At 41.7% G+C, this 27,092-nt stretch overlaps 1 protein-coding gene and 1 non-coding gene across 6 annotated transcripts in view; one reads left to right on the top strand and one right to left on the bottom strand.

Annotated features, from left to right (window-relative positions):
• LOC129766565 (alpha-mannosidase 2) overlaps positions 1 to 27,092 on the top strand; it is a 446,086-nt gene that overhangs the window by 235,471 nt on the left and 183,523 nt on the right. For all 5 annotated transcript variants that reach the window (XM_055767155.1, XM_055767146.1, XM_055767153.1 and 2 more), the window contains one exon: positions 22,518 to 22,530. The gene's annotated coding sequence lies outside the window, so the exon portion shown is untranslated. The remainder of the gene's footprint in view (positions 1 to 22,517; positions 22,531 to 27,092) is intronic.
• Positions 20,653 to 20,759, bottom strand: LOC129763860 (U6 spliceosomal RNA). The gene has a single exon (XR_008741046.1). It is a non-coding gene; the product is annotated as a U6 spliceosomal RNA (small nuclear RNA).

The following is a 27,092-nucleotide window of genomic DNA, read 5'->3' as shown; positions in this document are numbered from 1 at the left end:
TTCACACGGAACAGCACCTAAGAAAACATTCCCTCTTATTCTACGCGGCGAGTGACATGAGATAGTTCCTCGCTTCATTGTGGAAACTACATTACTTTTCAACTTCTTTTTGATACCCGAGTCGATAACATATGAGGACACGACTTCAAATCTTACCTAGTGACAAACTATAATCACGCCATTCGCCTACGGGAATGCAGTGACTTGAGCCATCTCACCTCATTCGCCGCGCGGAATAAAGGGGATTATTTATATAACACATTAGCAGTTTACAAAACACAAAACAACAGCATGACAAAACAACATATAACCAACCGCAACACAGAAACAGTAAAAAGCGAATTGTCAAAAGACAGGAACGCATGAAAACGGACCCGCTATACAATGAGTAATTGTTTATAGCGAATATTCCAGACGCAACCCAAACAACAATTACGCCATTCAAATGACTATGGGAGTAATCATATAAAAAGGACACGAAATGCTTCGAATAGTCTGAGACGAATGAACTCCCAGAGTTTAAAGTCTCTCTCTCTCTCTCTCTCTCTCTCTCTCTCTCTCTCTCTCTCTCTCTCTCTCTCTCTCTGCGATTATTCAAATAACAGGAGACTTTTATGCAAACAGCAGTTCTGATACTTAGGGTGGGTTTAGACCAGTGATATATTCATGTGAAGAAATATGATGAGATTTATAGAAATCGCATCAACCGTTTACACTAGCGTGAACTTCTATAATGAATATATTCATATTTTCGGTGAGTTTATTCACTTAAAGTAGAACTGCATCCAACTTTAGTGATTTCTCACCAGTGAGAAATTCACAAGCGTTTACATATGCTGAATTTATTCAAGTTATATATACCTCGAATAAGTGTATCATATTTATTCTCACCCGTTTACACCTATTTTCACGTGAATAAATCCATCTATAGCTATAGATCTCCCTAATGTAAACCCGCCATTAGGAACAATCTTTTCCGTCACACCAAAATGTTACAATGGTTAAATTCTGCTGTTGTAATTTTTATTCCACATTCCTATCCATTCAAAGCTTTGTACGTTGTCTTGTGTGGGCGTCTAACTTATTGTATACTGTGTCTAGACATTAAGCTTCATTTAGGAAAAGCAAAAACTTATATTTGGTGGTGTGAAATATAAGCTTGACATAGTTTCTTGCAGTGGTGGCTGAGAGCAGACAAGCGACCACAAAGAGTTAAAATAACATGTTTTTTACTGATGAGAAAAATTGATAATTGTGTTCGGTGTCTCGTCTAGGATCACAGAGGGCGGTTTTCATCATATCTCGTTCCACTTCGGTATCTTTTATCTGATACGCACCATCCGACGACTATTTACCATCCTTCTGTCATCATCACTCGGTAAGCACTGGTGGAGTGAATAAACAATACGCAACAACCAAACAAAACGGCCCTTTTCAGGGCCTTCAAATCATTATCAAAAAGTTTAACGATGTAATTCTTCAAACATATCCAAAATCAACAGATAGCCTAACGGAATCCTACGTCAACTATGTGGTCATGTCTCGGACACAACCCTCCTGTGGTTTTTTATAGTTTTCATGGCTTTGGACTAGAGGACGTCATATTTTTGACGTAGGATTACGTCTTTCGGGAACATATGGGGGTACAAATTGAAAAACGAAAATCGACCGCATCGTGAAAAAATGTCCAATTTCAAACGCTTATTGCTCAGTCATTTCATGATGGATTGAGGAGATTTTTGCATCAAACAATTTCGGTACTCTATAACAATTTTTCACCTTGAATAAAATAATATATTTCATGTAAGTAACTATCGAATAATTGAAAAACCTTAACCCCTATCCTTGCGGAAATACCTACTTCTAATTGGTCGAAATTGACGACACATGCACGGGTCCCTAACAGAGACATCAACACCAAGCTGCCAAGGGGAAATCGGCATTGCAAATACATAAAAGTAGGGGGAGTTTTTGTTCCTAACGAAATGTGTTCCCTAACAGAGACATTAAAACCAAGTTGCCTGGAGGAAATCGACATTGCAAATACATGAAAGTAGGGGGTGCTTTTGTTCTCACCGAAAAGTGTTCCTTAAGGCGGCACACCGCACACCGGAGCAACAAGCAACTAGCATGCTGCAATACGCAATATGCTACAGGCAACATATTTTTTTGTTCTTCGCATACCAGAGCAATAATAACGCCTGACATTATGCACACAATCTACTTAATGTATGAAACTTGTCAAATTATGAGCGATAAGTTGCTCTTCAACCGACACGTCGTGTTGCTAGCGATATGTGTTGCTTTGTAAAGGCGATAGCGATATCGTATTGCGTCGGTGCGCGAGATCACCAAAAATCAAATGGAAAAATCCATTGGCGATAATATTGCTTATTGCATGTTGATAGTTGCTAATTGCTTATTGCTCCGGTGTGCGAGCCGCCTTAGGCAACTAGCAATCTGCAATACGCAATATGCAACAGGCAACATATGTTGTTTTGCTTCGTATACCAAAGCAATAAAAACGCCTGACATTATGCAAACAACCTGCCTAATGAACGAAATTTGCCAAATTATGGGCGATAAGTTGCTTTTCAACCGACACGTTATGTTGCTAGCAATATGTGTTGCTCTACAAAGGCGATAGCGATATCGTATTGCGTTGATGTGCGAGATCAACAAAAATTAAATGGAAAAACCCATTGGCGATAATATTTCTTATTGCATGTTGATAGTTGTTAGTTGCTTATTGCTCCGGTGTGCGAGCCGCCTAACAGAGACCAACCAAGGTGCCCGAAGGAAATTGGCATTGCAAATATACGCAAGTCGGGGGCATTTTTATATTGCAATTAAGGTGAGTGATACGATTAATTCTAACAAATAAAATTTAAATTTGGAGCTTTATAGCTGGTTGCTTTGTGAAATTTCATATTAATGACCGATCGTGTATTGTGAAAAATTTAGCACAAGTATAAGTGTACAATTCTATATGGTAGCAGTTGTGAAATGACTTGATATTAAAAACGATTTATTTCCATTTTCATAAATACAAACCAAGGTGTGTTCCCGCTCGAGAACGGATCGTTTGGTTTAAGCTGTCTGTTTTGTTGTGTTCGTTTTCACCCAAAGAAAGTTTATACATCGAGAAAGATTGGAAAAGTGAAGAAATATTAGAAATAGTGATTTCCCATATGCTCTACATATAGAATAATGTGTTGTTAGTCCAGTTAAAATTCACATTGGGTTGAATAAACACTCAGAAAGTAAAAATTATAAAAGAAAATTACCTTTCCATTTCAAATATGTTTTCTCTATATTAAAGTAACATGTTTTTACTGATGAGAAAAATTGATAATTGTGTTCGGTATTGGTTATTATCTTATATTACATTGGTTAGTTTTTTTTTCTCTTTATTTCATCCATACATAATACAGGAGGCATCTCGTCTAATATCACAGAGGGTGGTTTTCATCATATCTCGTTCCACTTCGGTATCTTTTATCTGATACGCACTATCCAACGACTGTTTACCATCCTTCTGTCATCATCACTCGGTAAACATTGGTGAAGTGAACCAACAATACCCTACAACCAAACAAAACGGCTCTTTTCAGGGCCACCGGATCATTATCAAAGAGTTTAACGATGTGATTCTTCAAACATATCCAACATCAACAGATAGCCTAACGGAATCCTACGTCAACTATGCGGTCGTGTCTCGGACACAACCCTCCTGTGACTTTTTTATATTTTTTCTTGAAAGCTGAGGATTTTTTACATAACATATCTCGATATCAGAGATGCTATTTAATTTCTAGTTCAATTGTACGGGTTCATTTGGGTAAATAGCAACAAAAAATGGATAATATGGATAAAATAGTAAAAAAAGAGCTAGCGTGCACAGCGTCCAAAAACGGGAGCGGCTACTTGGAAACTGGAAATGGAACTAGGCAAGTCAAATTTAAACATGGGGCCGACATATGTCATATTTTCTCAGCAATACAATGGTGACAATCCATTTGTTTTGGGGAGTTATTTTTTCCAGAACGAACGAACGATCGAACCACATTACCTATATTGTACGGGATACATGAGGCTAGAGGTATACACCTATAGTCTCTATACAAGAAGAGACGATTTGACTATAAATTTATTTTTTCAAAGTAGTAATACTTATAAATTGGCTAAGAATTTTATACCAAATAATACGTCTAACGTGTATTTTGAAGGGAAAACTCGAAGATTCGCATCATAATTTTTACAAATGAACTATTTAGGAAACATAGAAGTCATTGGGGAAGCCATCATTATTAATCTCATTTGCTACAATGAAAAGCCGATGAAGGAATCGCAATAATTCCAGGATGAAACAGAGCTGCTGAACTAATGCTGCTTTGTTGATGATTGGAACTGCAGCTTACATGTATTCCTATGAAAGCCCAAAAAAAATACAATCAAAATTCAAACGAAAATGAAGAACGACATCCAAACATGTACCGACCTAATTGAATCCGCGGGACGCCAAAATAATGTGCCCAATGTTCCCAATAAAAACCAACTCAGGATGAAGGGAGAAAAAAAAAGTTCGTTCATCGAATTACGAACAAACCCATCGCTCCACTGTCGGCATAACTGAAATTCCGCCCGAGTTTCGCAGTAATCAAAATGCTTGAAACCGGACCACGGGCCGGGACGGATTCGGTCCTCATGTTTAAATTTAAAACCCACGGCGACCCACCGCCAAATGCCATTCATTTTTCCCAGGGAGCAGCAGCAAACCTGTCACATGTGATGTCGCTGCCGTAAAAGAGTAGAAGAGCTCCAAAAGTGGTAAAAAAATGAACCCTGGAGAACTCCGAAGAAACGGACAGTTTGGTCCCGCATGTGTATGTGTGATTTAGCTGTCAATTGACGGTGACAGAGGGCGCAAATTAAGGACGGCAGGCAGAAACACCGCCGCTGCGAATGACATCCTCGGTACAAATGGGTTCACTAATTTAAACGGATCACGCGTCTGTCTTCCCCATCAAATGTGGATGCTGGTGGGGTGCTCTTACATTTTTGGCTGTGAACGCAATGCGTGCCTTACCGTTGCTGCTTCTGTTGCTTCTTTTTTTCCGCCGCGAATGTCAAATTCCTACAAACAGGACTGTTGACGGGGAATGAAAAGCCGTCAGAAGAAAATAAAGTGAATTTGACATCGTAACGGTAGCAGCCTCTACGGAGAATTCTCGTAGAACAACCCAGCATAGAACCCATTCTTATTCCTTCATCGTGCTGTTTCTGTTTAAGAGAAAAAAAAAACCCTCAGTCGGATTTGGAAGGGTCGTTTAGCGAAAGCACAAAGGCACAAAAGCACAATAAAAAGTTGAATGACAACAGTCTGCCCCGTTAATGTACCACTCACGGCATGGGCTTGTGTATTATTCTGTAACGCCGAAATCCGAGAAGAAAAACAAAATTTGGTGAATCGAGAGCAGAAGCACCGCGCTAGGTACTCCGAAGGGAGCCTCAGGTGTTCGACGCCAGCAATTAGGTGGAACTGTTTTCTACTGCCGGATGGGGCGGAAACCGGTCGAGTTTATTTAATTTGTGGAACACATTGCCCCAGAAGAATAGTAATCAAGTTAGCTTACATTCTGCGGTTTTTATTGTGGCTAAAAACTGTGTCTTAAAATGGGTCTAAATGAGAGTCTATTTTTAGCTAGGTAATTTTTTAAAACTATTGACTAAGACTATCTTTTCAGTGAAATGAGATTTACCGTCATTGGGTCACAAAAACAGGTTGCATATCTTGCTAAACTATTACATATTTCTGTTGTTCAATATATTAGATATGTGACAGCACATTTGATGTGTCAAACCAATGTTGTAATTGAATATCTCGGAGTAATCATTAGAAGCGTATGACGACTCATCGCCTTTAAGTCAACAATAACGTCGGATATCTTTTATCCACAGATAGTGGTATCATCGTATGCCCCACTATTTTATTCATCTACTGAAACTGCTACTTGCCTAATTATTTTTTAGCTTTTAGAACATCATCTGTATTATAATTATCTTAAATCACAATAAAACCGTGTAACTCAAAAGTTTTTTTTTACTCGTTTTATTTTTTACCCTAAGTAGTCATTGAGTCATTTTCGAACTTTTTGAACCATTCATTACATAGTGATTTTCCGAGAGCATACTCGCCGTAAGATTCCACCAAGATTCTATGCTAATCGGAAGTGGATTCTTTGTAGTTTTCAGCAAAAAAATCAATTATGTCCGGAATACGTAGTTTGAAGGTACAAAATCTACCATCTTTAACATTGAAAAGTTTAAAAAAGGATGTGAATTCCTGTTTCCTGGTAGTTCCGATTCCGCAAATTTAATCAATTTTAAAATTAATACTCTCATGCAGAGCTTGGAAATATTGAGCTTGTTAAGCAACATTGAAAATATATTTTTATCAGTGTAACGCGTTTATTTTACTTGTCGATGCTACTGTCATTCATTCGACGGCAAACAAATTTACAACTGTGTTCATTCATATTCATTCTGTGCTCTCTGAGCTTTCCTAAAAGCTCGAGTCATGAGAATTCATTCACATTTATTCATTGCCATTGAATTGTCAGGAATGTTGTGACTGTTCATTTTCAGTATCCCGATTTGTGTGTGATTTTCTCATTGAGTCAGTGCCTTGCTTATTCAGTTGCTTTTGAAGTTACTCCGGAAGGGCAACGAAAGGGCAAGGGCGAGGGGGCATTCTGCAGAATCGATCCAAGCAGCGAATGCAAGCTATGTCAGCCAAAGCTGGATGTTGACAATTTCATCCGCTAATCCTATAGCATAGTTTGATCCGTTTGCAAAAGGAAGCTCGAAATATTCCCATTGCGGTCGTGTCTTGGACACCACCATTTTATGTTCGTGTGTTCAGAATTAAAAAAATTAAATGTTTTTGAGTCAAGACGGTATTTATTACATCGGAATTCTTCTTTTGAAGCATTTCTGACAAGTGGATTTGGAACTGCATATTCACTATGTAAAATGAAAGCAATTTAACTGAGACGGAAACCTTGCATGCTTGAACAATTTAATTTATTGTCACTATTATGAGCATTCTGTACTTTCTTATCTTCCTCAACGAATTTCTTCGTTTCGTCAGTGTCCGAGAACGATGCTGATAGTGAATGAACTGGTATGTTAATGTCAATGAATGACAAAACTAGGGATATTTTGTTTTGCTCACATTCCGTGAACGCAGAACAGAACGAAAAACAGAATGAAAAAAACTGGATGAATCAACTGTGAGTGGCTTGCTGTGATTGTGAGGTTTGGCGTTGGTTCATTTTCGGTATCCCGAATGCAATGGTATAATGATCGAATGTGGCCGGAAATTCAGCTGAAAAGATTGATGTGATACAGATATTTCCAAGCACTGCTCTCATGTGGCCGACACGCCACCACCATCCGTCAAACTTTGGCGAATTAGAACAGTATTCTAATAGGAACATCAGGATGCCAATGAAAATGATCATATCGAAATTCAAAAAACTTACCTCATAAAAAATGTTAACCACTTCGAAAAAACACCCTATGCAAAGTATCAGCTCAATCGGACTTAAGGGAGAAGGAAGGAAGGTATTGTATTATAGAGACTTTAAACTTTTGCAGTTCATTCGTCTCTACCCTTGAGAAAGGCCCTTTGAAAACTCTACTCTACTTTACTCCAGCGCTACCACCTCCGCCCTCTTGCCTTGAGAAAGGCACTCGATCCCTCGCCGTCCAGCCCGTCCAGCAACGATGTTAAGGGAGATTGGCGCAAAACGGTTTAAATTTTTGGGTTTTTTGAAAATCGAAAAATCATCCAAGGGAGTAAAGGGAATCAGGATTTTCGAAAAAAAAATTTTGACGCCAAATGTCTTAAAATTGCATGAAACATATGGCAATCAGTGTTGCAAAATCTCACACTCCCTTTACTGACAGCGCAAGATATTGAGATAACATCAAAATCAATCACCAATGTCCCTGCAGTTCAAGACAAATGAACCAAACTTAATTACATGCAATCGACACTCCGTCACGTGGAACATTTGGTTGTTTTCATTATTCCCCACACTCATTCGTTCCACTGTCTCACTGAGAATTTACGCCCGAAATTTTCATACGCATCTTCGATCAGCTGACAGTGGAAGGGAACAAAATTCCATACAAGGAAATATCATCTCACTGACACCGCGTCAGACGTTTAAACGCGTGTTCGTGTGTATGTTTTCCTGGTATGTTTCTAGCCTCGGTCCCATTTTTGTGCCGCTTATTGCACACACATCGATGGGCAACGGCACATTTGAGTGCTGAGTTTATGGGTGTATGACCAACGAAAATTTCACCAGGACGCAATGAAAGGTGATATTTTCGGCTTGAGCATTCACTGACATCGAGAATGAACTGATATTTCTGTTGATGGAACGAAAACTATATCAAAACAAACGAGATGGTGAGCCAGCGGTCATAGGCACAGCGGCACCACAATAGAAAGAAGTGAAGTGTCGGTAGAGATATTTTGCACTGATAAAAATTGCTTTTCGATTTCAACATGTTCTTTCGAAATTTTGCATCCTTGATGGCAATACGTATGGTTTTAGGTGCCAATAAAAATAGTTATCTCGATTTTTCATTCGGAAATTGCTACGTAATGTTGATTTGCCCTATCATATGCCCAATGCAAAGTATTAGCTCAACCGGACTTCATTTACTAGTGTCGCAGACGATAAAATTAGAATTTTTTGAAAATCGAAAAATCACCGGAAATCGGGGGTTTAAAAAACTTTTTTTTATGCCAAATGTTAATTGCACGAAACGTCGATATTTACTGTTATTTCAAAGAAAAGTTTTAGTGAAATACTTTTTTGGCACTGGTTTTTCCATATAAACAGTCGATTTTTGACAAAAAAAAATATTTTGAGATAACTGTAAATCTCGACGTGTCATGCAATTTTAAGATATTTGGAATCACATTTTTTGTTGAAAATCCCGGTTTCCGGTGATTTTTTCGTTTTTCAAAAGACTCAAATTTCAACGTCTGCGACACTAGTAAATGAAGTCCGGTTCTGCTAATACTTTGCATTGGGTATATTATCGTCCAAATCAACATTACGCAACTAAAAAACTACTAAGCCCTAGAGTGTCGATTTTTGACAATTTTTGACATGGGAGCAGAATTTGATCGTTCAAACATGTCTTCAGTCACTTGATTTTTGAAGAAAATTGAACTATTTTGGCACTAGTCGTGCATTACTATAAGTACAGGGTTTTCCAACTTTAAATTCCGAAAGTAAATTGAAATAAAACACATTTAGAATTCGAATTTCGATGAAACTTTTATTTCAAATTAAAGTTTGGTTTATGCCATTATGTGTGAAATACAACATCATTCAAATGTCCACCTAGGGCTTCCTCGCAAACCTTGATCCGGAACAGGTAATTTTCGATTACTTTTCGGCACATATGGGGCGGTATCTCGGTCATAACTTCACGAATGTTGTCTTTCAAATGTTCAAGAGTTTGCGGAGAGTTCGCATAGACACGGTCTTTCGCATAACCCCACAAAAAAAGTCTAGCGGGTTCAAATCGCATGATCTGGACGGCCAATTGGCATCACCAAAACGCGAAATTATGCGTCCCTCAAATTTCGTTCGCAATATGGCCATGTTCGGTCGTGTTGTGTGGCAAGTGGCGCCGTCCTGCTGAAACCACATGTCATCCGTATCCATATCTTCAATTTGTGCCAAAAAAATCGGTTAACATGCGGCTATAGCGCTCACCATTCACAGTTACCGTCTCGTCGTTCTCATTTTCAAAGAAATACGGCCCTATGACTCCACCAGACCATAATGCGCACCAAACAGTGACTTTTGGCGGATGCAATGGCCTCTCAACAATCACGTGTGGATTTTCTGAGCCCCATATACGGAAATTTTGGGTGTTCACATAGCCACCGAGCTCGAAATGTGCCTCATCGCTGAAGAAAATTTGATGCGAAAATTCAGCATTTTGCTGCTGTTGTTCGTTCACCCAATCGACGTATGCCCGACGCATTCCATGGTCACTATGCTCTAATTTTTGTACCAGTTGGACTTTATATGGATGTAGGTGCAAGTCCAAATGCAAAATTCGCCACAATGATGTGTTTGACAAGCCCAATTGCTGAGCACGCCGTGGAATCGAAACATTCGGGTCATCCTCCACACTGGCAGCAACAGCAGCAATATTTTCGGCCGAACGCACATTACGATGCAGTTTGGATCCAGTTTGTTCGAATTTACGCACTACATTAGCGATTGTGTGTGTGCATGACGACCAAAATCCGTCCGTAATGCTCGAAAAACATTTGCCGGTTTTTCATCATTTTTATAGTATACTTCAAAAAAATTAACACGTTGTGTGATGCTAAAACGATCCATATTGTAAAATGGCAGACATTCAACTAACGATATGACGCTTTGGTTGACAGCTATGTCAAACGGTTGTCAGCGCAGGGCTGTTCACTTTCGGAAGCCCGAAATGGAAAACCCTGTATAAGTATTAGTGTTGCACACGTAACTACGTAATTAATTATAACTATATAACTTATTCAGCTTATAATACTATTACTTAATGCAATTAGTATCTGCTGAAAGAATTGGTTTATAAAACTTCACGACACCGAACTGCAGAATGTTGCACATTAATTCCAAATAATTATTTAATAATTTAAAAAATTATTTAAAAAATAATTGTGATTTAATTTTAATTGATAATGGAGAGAACCCACAGGAGTGAGAGTGCTTTAACTATCTCTTCTCCCATAGGCACAAACCCTCTATATTTTCAAATTCCAAATTCCTAATTCCTAATTTCAAAAAGATATTAAAAGTTTCAATTTTATGAACCAATTGTTTAATTTTACTCATCTTGTTTTGTGCTCCCCTTGTGCACAGTAGGCTGATCACACGCTGGCACATTTTAATGCGTTCACTTTCTCACTCGCGCTCTCGAATTATATTTTTGGAAACACCTCTCTTTTGTAGAGAAAAAAAACTTATCAATCTAACGGAGCGACTGAAAAGCACGTCCGTACACGATAGCGGCTCTCGCGAGACCTCAACTATTTTGGCACTAGTCGTGCAAGGACTTTTTTCATGCCTAAAATATGACGAACGGTCTCGTGAAAAATATTCAAATCTGGTTAGCTCCCTCAGACTTGATAATGAATGAAGATTTCCGAGCACCATTCCTTTTATTTTGTCGATGTTTTCATCAGTTGAAAAGGTAGATGGTCATCCTTTACGTGGCAAATCGTTCATCTCTTCTCGATCGCCTTTGAATGCCTCATACCATTCATCCACCCGTGTTTTCGACATAGTTGAGTCACCAAACGTATTCTGCAACATTTGCAATTCTTGTGCCGAATTTTTGTTTCCATCGCAAAATTTCACACAACATCTTTGACCAGTAGAATTATCCATATCAAAAAACGCCGAGCAAAAAGTTAACTTGTTCTTAAAGAACCTGTAAACAAACTAAATTACAGATAACGCTCACAATTTACATTAAAAATACTGACAATGACTTGCAAAATAATAACTCGAAATCGAAAAAATAGCATCTCTGATATGTTATGTAAAAAATCCCCAGCTTTCCATAAAAAAAATAAAAAATAAAGCGCACTCTGCAATTAAAAACGGCTACAATCAATAATAACGAGAATAAAACCCATTTTTTGCAAGTCCAATACTAATAAAAGTCTAGCTCATTGGCTTCAATTTGATATGTCGATCATCTGAATCGGTTCAGTGGTTCAAAAGTTATGAATTTAAAAAAAAAAGTCACTTTAGGGAAATTTTTGATTTTTCGGACCACCCTAAAATGGAAATGGGCACCCTAATAAAAAAAAGTTGATGGGTCTAAGCCTTGGGGCACGGACGGGATCTTGACATAACGGGTGTTAAATAAAAAATGAGAATTTTTTCAATCACACATAAAAAAAAAATTTTTTTTTCATCGATTTCAGTATTTTTTATTAATAAAAAATGGTCTCGCAACTTTGTCGCGATGCTCTCACAAGAACGTTGTACGGCACTTACGTCCATTTTCCGCATACAATTCCGGATTCTTGTAGTCAGTTGCTTCGTGTCCTTGGCCCTCCAATTGTTTTTATACACTAGGGCACTGAGTGAGCCAAAGAAATCCTCTATTGGGCGGCACTGGGGCAAGTTTATTGGGTTACGATCTTTCGGCACGAACGGTATCCTTTTCTCCTCAAGATACGCCAGCGTCTTCTTGGCGTAATGGGAAGACGCCTTGTCCGGCCAGAAGACGTACTTCCCATCCGCGTGATGCTCGTTCAGGAACGGCAGCAGGATTTTATCGAGGCACTCTTCTCGATAGATTTGTTGGTTGATTGCCAGACTGCTCGGCTTAAACCAAGGCTTTGAAATGCCCCGGTCGGAAATGGCGATGTACAACATAACCTTTTTTTCAAACTTGTGCTTGAACTTGTATTTTGTAGCGTTGCCTGAACGGTCTTGGCTTTCTTTCATACAACTAAAACTCGACCAATCGTTTTAGCGTGCAACTCTCGACCCCTTTATTTTTCCGAAATTAATTCTACAAACTAATTCTTCTACCTTCGAATTTCTGGGGAGGCGCTTGGAGTTGCCCCGCTATATCTGCCGATAAATAATTACGCGCCGAGTAATCAAAAAAATGTCCCGTGTGTGTTGAACTGCCACGAACCGAGTGGAAACTTGAGATTTGTTTCACTCGCACAAAAATAACAAAATTGATGTACGGAAAAAAATGTAGACTCGGTAACAACATAATGTAATTAGAGAAGTGTTCGATTTTCGACAAGGGTGATGCACTTTTGGATCTTGACTACAAAGCGCAAGTGTGCTTCAATGGAATATGAAAAAATGGAGCGAAGCATTCTCCAAGCGTCTCTATAATGATGTCTGAAGCGATTAAGGCCGCTTCAATTTCACTTCAGGCGGTGTGGATGACTTGTCGCTGGAGTAGTAATTATCATTTCCTGGAATATGCGTTTTGGACAGTGGAAAATAGCTTTCGTCGTCCAGAACGAAAGACGTCCCGCGGTATTTTTTGGTCATCCACCGACACTGTGATTTAACCGTCTCAATCTGCTCCTCCGTGTACTCCGGCGACCTCGTCTTCTTCCTGCTGACGATTCCTTCCATCTTGAGGGTCCGATGGATCAATACGTGGGAGCAGCCATATTTCCGACCGGCGTCACGCAGGCTGGTTTCGTCCTTGTTGTCAAACAGCTTCTTTAACGATGTCTTCCTCTGCTTCGTCATTATCGTCACCGGACGACCTCTTCCGACCTTCCGCTCTACGTTCAGGGAACCCAGGATACGATATACCGTACTGACAGGTACATTTTCTTCCTTAAAATGTGCCACCGTGAACTTTTTTCTTTGCTGGAAATGCGTTTCGTAGAACCGTACAATGCGTTCGTGGAGCACGTGCTGTTTCGACGCCAACTTTGCTTTGACTAAATTCAAACTAGCAAAACCAAACACGTCTACTGTTTCTAGGGAGCCCAAAGAGCAATTTCCTTGGAGAAAGAAAATTTTACGCTCTTTATTTGAGTTACTGAAAGGTATTGAAAAAATTCTCATTTTTTATTTAACACCCGTTAGGACTGTGATTGTGTGTAGTAATTGCATTCAAATTGAGTTTTTCATTGTTCGAAATCTGTATTTTTTTCTCTTTTGATACATCAAATGGATGCCCTGGAAAAATAGTTTCCTGTATGTACTTGTATCCTTCAAACAGGTTAGATGACATAACATGGTAGAATTCGGTACCGCATTCTGTTCAAAAATGTACACAAAAAATTCCCTTTTATTCTGTTTATTCAATCATGCAGAAGAAGACAAAGAGACAAAGAGACAGAGACAAACACAAGTCTAAATAGTTAAGACCTACATTAATATAAGACTGAGTCAAATCAATCTAGGACTACAAAAATATATTATAGATAAAAATAGCATTATCTCCTTCGTTACCCCGTTGTCCGGAACATTGTTTGTAATAACTTTGTAGCCCTGTAAGATCGCGACTACTCAAGCCATCATAATCTGATTGGGGTGGGTATACCCTTTCGATCATCTAAATCAGCAGCCATTTAAATTCATTTGTTGCATTTTTAATTTACCAAACAACATACTCGATATTATGACACGCTGGACTACAATTACACAAATTGTTAGTAGTGAGACCTACACGATAAAAACATGAATTGAGCACCAATTGATTGGGCAACATACAATATAATATAAAATTAATGCCTATTATCGGTAAATGGAGAATAATTCATTTTACGCATTAACTCACATTATTAGCTAACACCCGAATTTAGGCAAAAAGATTGCTCGTTGCGTCGAGGAAGAAGCGAGTGGATAGTGCAATCGAAGGAAAACATACCCAATTAAATCGTCAATTTGTTAATTTTTTTACTATATTCACTGTTCATGTTTCATGCAAAAAAAATCTGGATAAATTTCCTGTCTAATGATATATAACACAACATATGTCGCAATAATCATTTTGAGTAATATACGATTTATGAATAGTTTATAAATCGTTTCATTTTTCGTAGAGTGACCCCCCTTTTTTTTTTTTTTTTTTTTTTTTTTTTTTTTTTTTTTTTTGAAAGAGGTGAGGAACGCTCTACCAGCCTTACCTGGGAAGGGTTAACCCAGACGTCGAGTGGGGATCGCACCCACAAAAACCAAGCCCTCTACTCGTTGCCTTATTCCCCCTGGGACCACATCTAGGCGACTACTTCAGGGGGCGGCTGTGCTCATGCACTTCTCGAGTTTTCAACGCAAACTAGCGTTGTCCTTCCCTTTTTCTCAATATTTTTTTCTTTCCATTCGTTATTAATTCCACTGCGCTGATGTCCTCTTCGCAGGCATTTTGAATTTACCCGTCGAGACGTGAACCGATTAGGAATTGCCCTCCAACTTGACGCGCAACCCGTCACAGCCACCCTCGCGGGGTTTCTCACCTGTCGAGACGTGAACCGATTAGGAAGCGCCCTCCAACTTGACGCGCGCCCCGTCACAGTCACCCTCGCAGGATTTCTCTTCCCAACGGAGCGCCGATTAGGCAGTGCCCTCCAACCTGACGCGCACTCCGTCACAGCTACTCTCGTGGGGTATTCACCATTTTGATCGTGGCTTCATCCTTGATGCTCGTTCCTTCGAAATGTTCGCGGTGTTCCTCCATCCAGGCCACGATCAGGCGTTGTCAGGTAGGCCTTTTGCTGTTCTCCGCGGCAGTATCCGTTTACCTGTCGAGACGTGCACCGATTAGGAAGCGCCCTCCAACTTGACGCGCGCCCCGTCACAGTCACCCTCGCAGGATTTCTCTTCCCAGCGGAGAGCCGATTAGGTGGTGCCCTCCAACACAACGCGCACCCCGTCACAGCTACTCTCGTGAGGTACCATCTCTTGCAACAGCCGTCGCCGTTGTTCACCTTTCACCGTCGGACGTTGTCAGCACTTTGGTCAGCCCTCCACCTTCGCTGCAGCTCCGACATGATTTGTGTGATTGCACTGCTCACGGCATTCCAGATCATCTCGTCGCGACACATCTCCTCCACAATATTCTCGACATGAAGTGCAGGCAGCCCCTCGCGCCTTTCGATGAACCTGGGACAGACAAAAACGACGTGCTCCGGTGTTTCCTCCATATCTCCACAGTCCGGACAGAGGGGTGAAACTGCGTGCCCGAACCGGTGTAGATATTGCCTGAAACAGCCATGCCCAGACAGAAACTGCGTCAAGTAAAAGTTAACTTCACCGTGTTTCCTGTTCAACCAGGTCGAAAGTACCGGTATCAGCCTGTACGTCCATCTACCATTTTCTGCCGTATCCCATTCATACTGCCATTTGTCCAACGACTCCGCTCTCATCAATTTCCGGATACCTCTGCTTTCCCGTCGCTTGTAGCACTCGCTATCTTCCGCCAGAGTGATGCAGATGGGAATCATTCCGGCGATTACACACACAGCTTCTGTCGAAATGGTCCTATAAGCACTTACGACTCGCATGGCCATGAGTCGGAATGTGCTGTTCAGCTTCCTCCGATTTCGGTGGGTTTCCAGAGCCGCCAACCAGGCAGGGCCACCATACCTCAGTATCGACGAAGATACACTTGCCAAGAGACGCCTCTTGCTGCTGCTTGGGCCAAAGCTATTTGGCATGATCCTCGCCACCACGTTGATGGCCTTTGACGCCTTCCCACATGCATAGTCGACGTGCTGGTTGAAGTTCAGCCGGTCGTCGATCATGACTCCGAGGTACTTCACCGCCCGCTTCGAAACGATGGTATGTCCTCCGACCGATACCTCTGCCCGCAGCACTGCCTTACAATTGCTCACTAACAGCACCTCGGTTTTGTGATGTGCCATCTGGAGCTTTACGCTGTCCATCCAACTACCGATCATGTCTACAGCCTCAGTCGCCAACATTTCCACCTCCTGAAGCGTCTCGCCGATTACCGTTGTTACGATGTCGTCCGCGAAGCCCACGATCTCCACACCTCTGGGTAGCTTCAGCCTTAGAACACCGTCGTACATCGTGTTCCAAAGCGTAGGACCTAGGATGGAGCCTTGTGGAACTCCCGCCGAGATATTCTTCACTATCTGTCCCCTGTCTGTGTTGTATACCAGGATCCGATTCTGGAAATAACTCCTCAGTATCCTGTACAGGTAGCTAGGGACCTTCAATCTGTGTAGCGCCTCGGCGATGGCCTCCCAGCTGGCACTATTGAAGGCGTTCTTCACGTCAATCAAAATCACCGCGCAGTAACGGTCGCCTCTTCGTTTTTGTTTAAGCGAGACCTGAGCTTTCTCGATAACTGTCCGAATAGCGTCCACTGTCGACTTTCCTTTCCGGAACCCGAACTGCATTTTCGACAATCCGTGGTCATCCTCCGTGCATTTCACCAGTCTGTTGAGAATAACCCTTTCCAAGAGCTTTCCCAAAGTATCCAACAAACAAATAGGCCTATACGACGCTGGATCTCCAGGTGGCTTTCCTGGTTTCGGGAGCAGCACCAACTTTTGTATCTTCCATTCCGCAGGGAAGAGACCGTCATCCAGGCATTTCTGCAGCACCACCCTGAACATGTCGGGGAAAGCAAGGATCGCCGATTTCAGGGCCACATTGGGGATTCCGTCGGGGCCGGGTGCTTTTTTCAACTTTAGACCTTTTGCCACCGCGATGAGTTCTTCGTTGGTGACTTGTGCGTTCTCTGCTTCGTCCTCACCGTACAGTGTGGGTGGCCACGTCGGTGGGTCGTGCTGCGGAAAGAGTCCATTCACAATGACCTCGAGTTTTTCCGGACATAATTCCATGGGAGTCGTTGAACTACGGAATTTCGCCATCACGATTCGATATGCTTCACCCCAAGGATTTGCGTCGACGTCACGACACAGCTCCCTATAGCAGTTCGATTTGCTCCTACGTATCTCTCGTTTCAAGGCGGCTCTGGTCGCTCGGAAAGACGCGCGGTGCTCCTCTCTCTCTACATCGGTTCGTGCCCTCTGGACTCTTCTTCTGGCTCGTAGACAGTTAGCGCGGAGGATGCTGAGTGTCTCGTTCCACCAGTAGGCTGGACGTCGTTCATTCGTCGGGTTCAGTCTTCTCGGCATCGCTGTATCGCATGCCCTCACCAATGTTCCTGTTAGCCCGTCGGCGCTCAGATTAAGAGTTCTGCTGTCTATGCGTAGTGCTTCGACGAAAAGCTCCTTGTCAAAAACCTTTGTCCTCCACTTCCGCTCAAAGGTTTTTGTATTCCGTACCGCTGCGGGATTCCGTTGGCCGACACTATACAGGATTGCCTGGTGGTCGCTGTGTGTGTATCCCTCCGACACTCTCCACTTCGTATTAGCCGCCAGTGATGGACTGCAGAAAGTTACATCGATGATGGATTCGCGGCCGTCCCTTCGAAAGGTGCTGCTAGTGCCTTCGTTCAGAAGTGTGACGTCTAGTTTTGCGAAGGCTTCTAGTAGGCTGTACCCCCTGGCGTTGGTGCATCTGCTTCCCCACTCCTCAGCCCAGGCGTTGAAGTCTCCTCCGATGATGACTGGTTTGCGGCCGCTGACCTTATCCGTGAGTACGTCCAACATCTCGTGAAACTGCTCCGCTGACCATCTTGGGGGTGCATAGCAACTACACATGAAGATTCCGTTGATTTTGACGATCACGAAACCTTCCTGTGAGCTTTCCACCACTTCTTGGATGGGGTACCTTCCCATCACTAGTATTGCAGCCATCCCTGCTTTATCCACCACCCATTTTCCGTTATCGCGAGGAACTCGGTACGGTTCTGCGATCATTGCAACGTCGCATTTAGTTTCAGTTGTTGACTGCCACAACAATTGCTGTGCTATGTCGCAATGATTGAGGTTGAGCTGGGTAACCTCCATTACTGCGAACCCGCAATCGCCTTTTTGTACGCCGGACATTTGAAGCTACCTGTGACGTGGTCGTTTCCGTCCTCCTCCTTGCACAACATGCACCTCGGTTGCTTGGTGCAGTCTCTAGCAACGTGACCTTCCGTCCCGCACTTCCTGCACAATTTCGATCTGTCAGGACCACCGCAGTTTTTCGCCTGGTGACCGAAGCCCATGCATTGAAAGCATCTCTCCATTTGCTTGGCCATACGAGGGGGAGCTTTCATCGGGCACACGGACCACCCCACTTTTATTTTACCCTTCTCCACCAGTTTATTCGCAGCTTGTTTCGAGAGCCGTATCGAGGCCGTTTGTGTCCCACCGTATGCCTTTCTCAGTCGGATTGTCATTGGCACATCGCCAAGGTCACATTGTGACTGTAACTCAGTTCTCAATTCCTCAACAGTCGTGATCTCGTCCAGATACCGGCACTCGATGGTTGATTCCTGAGAGAGAGCTCTCACCTTCGCCTCCTCCCCTAGTGACTTCTCAATGAGTTGTTTGAAAGCGGAGCTCTTAACCGCTGGATCTTTTTTAAGCTCGAAGAGCATCTCGCCTTTCTGCGTGCGCCTAGTTTTCACGACGTTCTCGCCCAGTGTCTGCAACTCCGGATCGTCTCTCACTTTCCGAAGGATAGCTGCATACGATACTCCTGCTGACACTTCAACGATCAAAGCATCGCCCTTGATTCGCTCCACTCGAGGTCCGAGTTTCTTCTTTTCCTGCTCAACTTTTTTCTTCTTCTCCTTCTGTTTTTTGCGTTTTTCTGCCTGGTTATCGACAGTACGCCATTCACTGCTTTCACCTCCTTTCGCGTTACTCAGATCGTTCTTGGCCTTTTTCAGCTCTTCTTCTTCTCCTGGGGTGTCCCTCCTTCTCTTGTCCGATCGTGTGTTCAGAGGACCCTTCGGCGTCTCAAGTATCTCGACGGGTTTCTCATTCGCCTCGAGCAGAGCCTTTTCAGCACCCTCTGCTCTCATCTGCAGCTCCTTATGCTCGCGTTCAGCAACCATGACGACCGATCTGATGCTCGTCACCAGATGTTTTATTTTTAAGTGGACATTGTTTTTGTCCTTTACGAACTCGTAAAGTTCGTTGACCTTTTTCCTAACGTCCGTGATGCTGAGCCTCCCAAGTTGCCCTTCTTGGGATGCGCTTGAGGTCAGCGTAAACAACTGGCTCTGTACGGAGCCAAGATCTCCTTGGAATGCTTGGGCAGCAAACACTTCTTGTGGTTTTGTGTTGCTTGTACTCGTTGTGGCTACTCGAGTGACAGGTGACCTCAGCATTCGTCCGCTTCTCGCGAACACATTCTCCTCTCCATCGTTTGTTGGTGTGTTATTGCAACTATTCATATTTTTCTGGGTCCCAACTTCGGGCCGCTATCTCCGCTCGTTGTACATAGTCGCTACCAGTGATCCCATGGTTATCTATGCAAGCAGTGAGGCCATGCAGGGGTTGACACGGTCCTTCATGGGGACCGTGTTCAGAGCCAGATCAGCGCAAGTCAGGAATGTGACATCTGACGCCTAGTACCTAGTGCCTGGGCCTAGACGAGCATCGAACGTACCCGAAGACTTGCCAAGTTATTACCGGGACGGGGGCAACCGCACTATTAGCCCAAACGCCATTTCAGGACGGTGTCACCCTTCCTTACTCAGGGAACAGGATAGTACGACTGTCAGCCTTTAGCGTCGTGTTGAAATCGTTTCCGTATCGTGTCCGTTTTCTATGTCGTAACCAGTATGTCGTAATCAGGATCTTACTGGCGTCAATCCTGATGTGCTTGGCACTCCTTTCGTGGCTCCTGTACACGGTATTTCCCCCGTGCAATCTCCAATAGGCTTTACCGCGCCCTTACTCGCGTTGTCACCCGATTAGTCGCCTCATACGACAGGGACAGGGACCAAGACCCGAAGTGCTATTCTAGGCCGGCAACTCCACGGCCAATGTGTGTGTGTGTGTGTGTGTGTGTGTGTGTGTGTGTGTGTGTGTGTGTGGCGGCTGCTCCGATGTTTCAAGCGGAACCGTGGCATCACTCTCCTCCTGATGGATTCCCTTTTGGCCTTAAGTGCACAAACAGGCTCTTGGTGACACCGCAATGTGTGTGTTTTTTTTTTTTTTTTTTTTTTTAAAATGTGGAACGCTTCACGATTTTGCGTGTCATCCTTGCGCAGGGGCCATGCTAATCTTCTCTGTATCGTTCCAATTTTAGTATATGTCCAGCCGAAGCTAGGACAGTGACCCCCCTATATAGAAATCAAAGACATAGACCTATGTCAAAAAATAAAAAAATGCGGCTCTAATGTTTTGCGATGAAGCACAAAATTACCACTTCTGACGAAAATAATCTGAAATCCACTATGTCGGTTTCACATGAAATGGCTGATTAAAACCGAATGAAGTTAAGGGGGTATTCTAGTGTAGAGACACGAATTTCGAACGTTTGTTCGAGCTCCGTAAAAATAAAACAAAGAATGTTCTTACTATTCATTATATCATTATTTGTTCATCTATCATTTAACAATAAAACAAGGCCTGAACGGAGAAAAAATATTCATAACTAGAATAGTTAAGAGCTGATGAAGTGAGAGGGTTGGAAAAAAAAATTGTGCCATGGCGTGAGCGATTCCAGCCCTTCTGGTTATCTGAAACAAAAAAAATCGACCAGATTCTGAATCAGTAACGATGCCGCTATCGCATGAACCTCGGACAAGTCAAGAACATCTTTTTTGACAAAATGGTGGCGGTTTGAAAACAAAAGGCGGTTTAAAAGTTTTTTTCTATTTGAAAAAATATCATTTTTAAAGGTTCCTGCAGATTGTATCCATCTAAATTCGACATGAATCCGTTCAGTAGAACGTGAGATATAGTGTACGCCAGTTTTAAAAAACTAGTATCGAGAAAAACGCGTTTGAAGTTCATTGTTACGGCCGTAGCAGGTTAGATACCGCATCACTAAAGTGGCTCCAACTCGGTTAATAATAGGATTTTCAATAAGTCCTTTCTAAGGTATGTTCTTGAATGCCTAAACTACAGAAATATGGAGGATTTTTTTTTCAAGTCAATATTTTTAGACGAACCTATTTGGAACACATTAATGAATTTTTTCGCAGTCCCGTTCGATATTCAATGAATGTATAAAAAATTCTTCATTGGGTCGATATAAATTTTACACAGAATCTTATTTTAAATTTCGCATTACCAGCTCTGAATCAACAAAAAAATGTAAAACAACAAAATCGATTTTTCAAATGTTCTGATAACGAATAGTTTCTTGAACATAGCTGAAAAAGCAAGCCAATTAGCTATAATCACAGGACGTTATTCTTCTGGCAAGTGCCGGTTTCCTGCTGTAAAACCCATCGAAGAGACAATGTCAAAACGGGTTGAACCGTGGCTGCTTGTTAGTTTAGGTTTCTCCTAACGATGCTTGCTGAAGTAGTAGCACTCGAAGCCAAGCCTGCGAAAAGTCCTTCTCATTGCTTCCTGCCTTCAGACACGAACCGGACCGGGACCGGGGAGCTTATAGTCGAACGAGAAAGCCTTATGCAAATGATGCAGGCTCTCGGCAGGTTCCAACTATCCTTTTTGAGTTGTTGCTGCGTGTGCAACATCACCATCATCATCGTCGTCGTTCAGTTATCAGTCCGGGAAGTTATATATTTTGACATTCATGCTTTCGCCCTTGCTCACACATACATCATCATATGATGGTCCAGTTCAAATGTGGTATACAATCGACGCCACGATTGGATGGAGTCGAGATCCCTAGAAGCACGAAAGAGTGTCATTACTCCTCATGACGAAACAGGTTTCCGCATTAAAAGTTCCTTAACCGTCCGTTTCGCTTTGCAATTATGAAATTAGAAAACAATTTGTTTGGCTGACATATACAGTGGGAATATTTACGATTATTCACTGGGAAAACAAACAGGCGTGTTTTCGATGTCGATTCAAATATAATTGAAAGTTTGTTTTTTCTTCTTTCTTACAGATTCCGGCCTAGCGTAAGTACCCGAGTTATCAATTACAGCAGTTCATCCACAGTGAGTTATGATTTGGCACGGCTTCAGTATTTCCTGCTAATTTTATCTTGCGGATTATTCGAACATCACGTTCCTTTTGTTGGTTTTTCTCCCCTAGGATGACGGCAACAAAACAATTTTTCTTCTAACCAGCAATTTGGTTGGACTAATGAGAGCATTGAATAATTTTCAATTCAGATATGAGGGTTAAAATTTTATGCTATTAAGTAATCTGGGACTCAGATAAATGTACGCAACAATTTGAACTTTGTTGGCTCAAAATGTTGTCAGGATCCAAATCCAACCACATACACCTGCAACGAACCAGCTACATCAAATCCTGTTTTCCCAAATCAACGTCAACCATTCTTCCGCGGTAGTACTTCCAAACTTTTCGGTCCATTTAAATGGCTCACATCCCATCGCTCACCTGAACTCTGGCAGGCATAAGATGGTAAGTCTCACCAATCACGACTTCCCATCTTGGTGGTTGACAATCCCCTCCACCAACGTCACAAAGCCCAAGAGGACTCCCCCAGCGGAAAAGGGGTAAGGATTGTGGAAAACGAGCAACTGAACTGTGACTAATTTAAATTAGCCTATCGATAGGAGATCTCATGGTAACAACAGTTCCGGCAGTACCTGACTGAGGTCGGAGCGATGGCGATGATGCAGCGGAATTTTCACCAAAAAGAAAGGCGGTGGACTCATGCGCCGGGGAGGGGGAGGCTGATGGGTTTTTGTTTTTCACGGCAGACTTCCGCTGGGATCCCTTTTAATGGGTTCGGTGGAAAAAGAGAAATACTGAAACTGGAAACAACATCTCGGCGGAGCAAAAACGATAATAAGTAGATATCTAGCGTAACTGTTCGATGCTTGACAAAAACAGCGCCAATTTAGCTGAAATTGTGCTCAGGAAAAGGTTTTCCCCTTCTTCCTTCCGGATGGAAGGAAAAAACACTGAAACGTTAATTGAGGTTCGTGTTTAATTGTTCCTGTAAAAACCGCTAATAATACGCTGGAGGAAGTGTCCACATGACATGTCTCTACATGCACGAGTTGAACATTGTTGTGGGGGGTACTCATTACATGCTATGTCTTGTATTGCAAAGGACTTCTTCATTCGGTGGAATTGTGCAGAACCTCAAATAATTTCATGGTATGTTAAATTACTGTTTTCTGTGGAAACTGAACTCACAAACGGGTGCTATTAATTGCACCAATAATTTGAAAGAATGACTCGTTTCCATTTCAATCATTATATCACCAAATTTTCATTTATCCACATTAATGGGAATATTGATATGCTTTTGATTATGAGGAGAAATCACACTGGAAAAAAATTAAACAATGAGTTACTCGATTATTGTACATCGAAACATAGCAGCAAATGATATGCTTGTGATATTTCATTAACACGTTGGGCCCAGCGTCAGTCCCTAGGGGCCGACGTTGAGCTTTTTGGTAGGAAATTGCTGACTGACTGGGACTGACAGTTATAAAATGATAAAATAAAAATGTATATGGTTTGTTTTCGGGTGTTTTACAAAATTTGACTACTTTCTAGTCCTATTGCTGACTATTTTCTATGATTACAATAAGTATCTTTGGGAACTGGGACCGACACTGATATTGTGAAAACGCTATTGATGCGCGCTGAATGAAAAGCGGAGCAAGAAAAAATCGGGGCTAAACGTGTTAATGTATTCGCCGGCCATTATCGCCTGGTAAAACGATTACAGTGCTACTTTGATCTCAAACAAACCGACATTCGATGAATTCTTCTCGTAACGCATTCAAATCTGTGATATGATTTCCGAGTGTTTGTTCTTTTTGCTTCTCACATCACCAGTCATTTATTTTTTATTTTTTTTATCGCTTGTTTCACAACTTGAAAAGGAAGAAAAAGGAAGGAATATAAGGAACACTCACATTCTGGGATCCGATTTCTCGCGAAGGAAAAGGAAAAGGAGAAAATAAGAATATAAACACAGGGTTTTCCAACTTTAAATTCCGAAAGTAAATTGAAATAAAACACATTTAGAATTCGAATTTCGATGAAACTATTATTTCAAATTAAAGTTTGGTTTATGCCATTATGTGTGAAATACAACATCATTCAAATGTCCACCTAGGGCTTCCTCGCACACCTTGATCAGGAACAGGTAATTTTCGATGACTTTTCGGCACATATGGGGCGGTATCTTGGTCATAACTTCACGAATGTTGTCTTTCAAATGTTCAAGAGTTTGCGGAGAGTTGGCATAGACACGGTCTTTCGCATAACCCCACAAAAAAAAAAGTCTAGCGGGTTCAAATCGCATGATCTGGACGGCCAATTGGCATCACCAAAACGCGAAATTATGCGTCCCTCAAATTTCGTTCGCAATATGGCCATGTTCGGTCGTGTTGTGTGGCACGTGGCGCCGTCCTGCTGAAACCACATGTCATCCGTATCCATATCTTCAATTTGTGGCAAAACCATTCACAGTTACCGTCTCGCCGTCCTCATTTTCAAAGAAATACGGCCCGATGACTCCACCAGACCATAATGCGCACCAAACAGTGACTTTTGCCGGATGCAATGGCCTCTCAACAATCACGTGTGGATTTTCTGAGCCCCATATACGGAAATTTTGGGTGTTCACATAGCCACCGAGCTCGAAATGTGCCTCATCGCTGAAGAAAATTTGATGCGAAAATTCAGCATTTTGCTGCTGTTGTTCATTCACCCAATCGACGTATGCCCGACGCATTCCATGGTCACCACGCTCTAATTTTTGTACCAGTTGGACTTTATATGGATGTAGGTGCAAGTACAAATGCAAAATTCGCCACAATGATGTGTTTGACAAGCCCAATTGCTAAGCACGCCGTGGAATCGAAACATTCGGGTCATCCTCCACACTGGCAGCAACAGCAGCAATATTTTCGGCCGAACGCACATTACGATGATGCACAGGTTTCACAATATCCGCTACGGATGCAGTTTGTTCGAATTTACGCACTACATTAGCGATTGTGTGCTCTGTAGGCCGTCCATGACGACCAAAATCCGTCCGTAATGCTCGAAAAACATTTGCCGGTTTTTCATCATTTTTATAGTATAGTTTAACAAAATTAACACGTTGTGCGATGCTGAAACGATCCATATTGTAAAATGGCAGACATTTAACTAACGATATGACGCTTTGGTTGACAGCTATGTCAAACGGTTGTCAGCGCAGGGCTGTATACTTTCGGAAGCCCGAAATGGAAAACCCTGTACAATCACACACGAATATCGATAACTATCAGGAAGACATATATTTGGGACATGTAATCAAGGTCTAACCGAGCCAACACATCTCTCACCGGCACATTGGGCTGTCTTCCTTTGGCCCGAAGAGAGTTTTCTAAATTCGATCTGGCAACAACATACCGTTCTGAATCATATTTCGGACGCTTAAGGCATACGATGCAGAAAACAGATCTAAACTTTATGCACGGGTATTATTTGATTGATATTTTCAATAAATTAGTTCAATATGGATTTAAGCATATTGATACCTATTTGATTGAAAACATAAAAAAATCATCGAATAAAATGCTTTTCAAATGAAACGAATAAGAATCAAACTTCGGACACTAAATCAAATTTCGGACAGATTGAATTCAAATTTCAGACGCTTTATTTTGTAATTTTTTGGACGAAAATAACATTACACTTGATTGTATTTTATAATTAACGGCGAAACACTTACCAAGCAATCACAGTAAACTGTTAACGATGATGAGAACTGATGAAAAACGGCAGAAATTTAAATATTTATGAACCGGTAAATTCTACGTGCTCACGCTAAGCAAACGTCAAACACAAACGATAGTGAGTAATGTTGATAGATTTTTGCCGATTATGTTATAATTCAAATGTAGTTCTCATATGAAATGATAGTGAAACCAAGGGATTACTCTAAAGAAGCAATTGTGATATAAATTTTATAGTTATATCATCAGTGCATTAAGCATTTCAAGATATTAGAACAAAGTGTCCGAAATATGATTCAGAACGGTACATAGGGTTGGGGAAAAAGAAATGTCGAATTTCTGATCGAAATTTGACGCTTCATTTAACATACTTAAAATTATCCAATTTAAGTCAAATATGCGCCGTTTTGTGCGCAAACTTGTTGCCATTTAGAAGGCAACCTCATTGCAGTTTTACCTCGCATGTAGTAAAAACGTAAAATATGGCGAATTTCTTGCTTGGTGGACTCCATCTTTGACGCACTAGAACTTGAGATTGAAAAGAATAATCACAACGACACTTGTAGCACAGATTGTCGTCTTTAAATAGCCGTATAGTGAGACCCGATGCGATAAGTACAACACAAGATATGTTTAAGTGTTGCCATATATTGACAATATACGACATTTCTTTTTCCCCAACCCAATACATTGCATTTATTTAGATAAACGTATATTTCACGAAAATATGCTTTCAATTTCCAGCAGGGTAACCTTACTGTTGCATGTTGTGGGATTCGATTACATCTCAAGCGGAA

The sequence above is a fragment of the Toxorhynchites rutilus genome, chromosome 1 (genome assembly GCF_029784135.1).
Source record: "Toxorhynchites rutilus septentrionalis strain SRP chromosome 1, ASM2978413v1, whole genome shotgun sequence".
NCBI lineage: Eukaryota > Metazoa > Arthropoda > Insecta > Diptera > Culicidae > Toxorhynchites > Toxorhynchites rutilus.
The sequence above is the reverse complement of the archived record's forward strand: the minus strand, read 5'-3'. Positions and strand labels throughout refer to the sequence as shown.